We start from the raw sequence: 3,863 nt of genomic DNA, 5'->3' as shown, positions 1-3,863 counted from the left end.
TGTGGGAAAATAACAATTTGATTTTCAGATGTTTTTGCAGTCAGCAGAGAATCGCTGACCCCCCAGTTTCATTTGGTACGAGGACCCAATCCACCAATAAAGGCAAGAAAGGAGCCATGAATGTGTACTTCTCTGTCGCGCAAAAAAGGTACTGAAAGCACTAGTCTTGATCTTAAAAGCATTCTCCTGTTTTCCCCAGTGAGGCAAAATGCATTTAAAGGTGTCAATTTTGGGGGCTAATTTGGTTTTTAATGGGGTGAAGAAGTAGATAACCAAATTATAACCAAGAGAAGATGTCCTTTTCTGGTCTGCGCGGAAAAAGAGAATGAAAAAAACGTTTACAAACGTAAAACCAGACCATGAGTACGCCTGACCAGTTTTTTGCTCACGTGGTCACTTGTCCAGTTTCAAGAAGGCTGGCTCTCATGCTGAAAACATACAGATTTTCCATCCTTAAAATCATACCTTGTTCTCTCCTTCACCAACAGTCTATTCTTATTGTTGGTATTGTACAGTTGAAGTTGGAAGTTATACATACCACTCTTAGGTTGAAATCATTAAAAAAACTCGTTTTTTAACACTCCCACACATTTCGTTGTTAACAAACTATTAGTTCTTGGCAAGTCGGTTAGGAACATTTACTTTGTGCAATGACAACTCAAGGAATTTTTCCAACAAATTGTTACAGACAGATTAATTTCACTTATCATTCCTGTATCACAATTCAGTGGGTCAGAAGTTACATACTAAGTTGACTGTGCCCTTTAAACAGAGCTGGGGAAAATTCCCAGAAAATTATGTAATGGCTTTAGAAGTTCTGATAAGAGCTAAAACATTAATCTTCCAGTCAATTGGAGCGACCATTAACCTTGGATGTCATTTCAAGCTACCCTTCAAACTCAGTGCCCTTCTTTGCTGACGATCACTCCTATGTGCGCAAAATCAAAAGAAAATGCAGCCAACGCCTACAGAAATTTTGTTTTTTAGACATCCAACAAACTCCGTTTACATCCCCTGGGACAATTTCCCAAATGCCTGTAACAAACGAATAGTTACGCAAGTAATACATCAACCATGAGACCACGCAGCCCGTCATACCGCTCAGGAAGGAGACGCGATGACCATCGTTATGTTTGGAGAAAAGAACGGGGCGGGGCTTCAAGCAGACGAACACCATCCCAACTGTGAAGCGCTGAGCGGCTCGCTCATCATGTTTGGGGGTGCTTGGCCTGCAGGACGGACTGGTGCACTTCACAAACTAGCATGGCATCAATAGGTAGGAAATTAGGGATATATTTGATAGCGCAACATTCATCTCAAGACAATCGTCAGGAAGTTAAAGCCTTGGTTGCAAATGGGGTCTTTACAAATGGACGAATGACCCAAGCAATCTTCAAAGTTGTGGGCCAAAATGGATAGCGCCCTTAAGGACAACAAAGTACACAGGTATTGGAGCTGCCATCAGCTACCAGCCCTGACCTCAAATCCATGTAGCAAACAGTTCAAACGAATTGAGTATATGTAAACTGTCTGACGCCACTGGCGAATGTAGATGAAAGAAATAAAAGCTGAATAAATCATTCTTCTGGTTATTATTTCTGACATTTCACATTTTTACACATAAATTGCGTGTCTAATGCTATCTAAAAACTGAATTCTGACTATTAAATGTCGAGGAATTGCTGAAAAACTTGGAGTTTGTAAAATTATTTGGGCCTTAAGTGTATGTAAACTTCGACCTAAACTGGTATGTTTTGTTTCAAGTGACAATAAGGTACATTTATAGTTTCAATTTAGTATGATATGACACAGATGAAGAACGTATTTTGTATGGATTTACTGTTGTTTATCACTAGGTGAATGCACCAATTGTAAGTCGCTCTGGATAAGAGCGGTCTGCTAAAATGACTTAAATGTAAATGTAAAATGTACTGTAGGTACGGCACGTATGAAATACAATCGTCATGTTTTTTTTCTCTATCCATTCCAGCATTTGAAGTAGTATTTTACACTCAAAGTCTTCGGATATCTATGTATTTATTCACTGATGTTGTATCTTGCACTGATTGTATTTGTTATTTTTAATTTGTGTGTAATATACATGTATAGGCCAAAATGTATAGCACATCAAAATCTCAGCTGTGAATTCCATATTCTGTAAGACACAACTGAACTTTTGGTATTATGTATTAAACACATTAAATATTTCACTTAACCATCCAAAACTTTAACACCAATATGCAGTGTTGTGTAGTAGTGAACTACATGTAGTTTCAACTAGTAATTTAACTACATTTCTGCAGTAGCTTGGTGGTCGTTGAACTAAATTCAAATCTAGGTAGCGTTTTCAGTAGTTAATTACTTTCTTGCCATTTAGTGGTTGTAGCTAACGCTGGAACTAAACACTACTCTTTTTGCTAAAATAAAATATGGGTGAGGTAGGCATCATTTCCTTTCTTTTTCGGCCTCAGACCTGCCTAATCTCATCTTGAAACAGGTTTGTGTTTAAATGGCTAAATTACATATCAGTTAACATATGACCCAATGTGATCTGTTCTTGGAATTTGTAGTCTTATGACATTTCAGATTTACTATCTAATTTCACGATTTGGGATGTAGAGAAACTACTTTTTCAAAGTGACTCCGGCTCCCGAGTGAGCGCAGCGGTCTAAGGCACTGCATCTCAGTGCAGAGGCTCATTACAGACCTTGGTTTGATTCCAGGCTGTATCACAATGGCCGTGATTGGGAGTCCCATAGGGGCGGCGCAACAATTGGCCCAGGTTAGGGTTTGCCTTTGTTGAACAAGGTAGTTAACCCACTGTTCCTAGGCCATCATTGTAAATAAGAATGTTTCTTATCTGACTTGCCTAGCTGACGTAAACGTATTTTCTCCCAAGGGTGTAGATTATGTGTAGCTTTAACTTCTTCAGTGTGAAGTAATTGGTAGCTTGGTAAAACTATATTTCAGAGTAGCTTCCCTAACACTGTCAATATGTTGTTCTGTAAGTGTAACATTATTTTGAACTACACACCCAAAAAACCTTGTTAATGTGCAAGTGCTCACAACGTGGATATGCTATTGTGCAGGAGCAGACTATTGTTTCTTTATGATTTTGTTGAATAAAAAGAGGCTACCAGAGCTGTGTGGTATTGTTTTTTGGTTCGTTTTATTCCTTATTTTCTCGCTGGCAGTAATGGGGTTTGTTGGTAGCCTTGTGGAAAACCAGCCCGAGATCGGCTGCTCTCCACCAGGTCAGATAGTTTGGACAATAATTGGGAGAATGTATCAAATATTTGAATAGGGGTTGGACTGTCAAGGAATAAGTGAGGCAAGAGGTAATTCTACTGTAATACATACTTACCAACTGAGCAGAGGAATTAGAAAACAGTTCACGCATTTTGAAAAAGTCACTGTTTGCAACCTGAAATAGTCAACCTTGCAGAAGCAGAGGAAGTCATCTTGGTTATTGCGCCCTCTTCAAGTCGCAGTTGTAGAACTGTTGACTACTAAACTTAACAGATCAGAGTCTTGGCAAGGTGCCATAGCTTAATCTTGTGTTCTGTTGAAATAACAGAGGTACACAAAGGAAAGAAATGGTTTAACACCATGTTAGCACCCAATCCACCCACCTTCCTATGGTCCTCAATTTGATTTTGTCTTCCTATCCCAGTATTGAGGTACACATCATATAGATATCTCAATCAATCTAATCAATCAAATGTATTTATAAAAAGCCCTTCTTACATCAGCTGATGTCACAAAGGTGCTGTACGAAACCCAGCCTAAACCCCAAACAGCATAGCAATGCAGGTGTAGAAGCACGGTGGCTAGGAAAAACTCCCTAGAAAGGCCAGAACCTA

This window comes from Salvelinus sp. IW2-2015, unplaced genomic scaffold (assembly GCF_002910315.2).
Source record: "Salvelinus sp. IW2-2015 unplaced genomic scaffold, ASM291031v2 Un_scaffold649, whole genome shotgun sequence".
In the NCBI taxonomy this organism is placed as follows: domain Eukaryota; kingdom Metazoa; phylum Chordata; class Actinopteri; order Salmoniformes; family Salmonidae; genus Salvelinus; species Salvelinus sp. IW2-2015.
Note: the sequence above shows the minus strand (reverse complement) of the source record.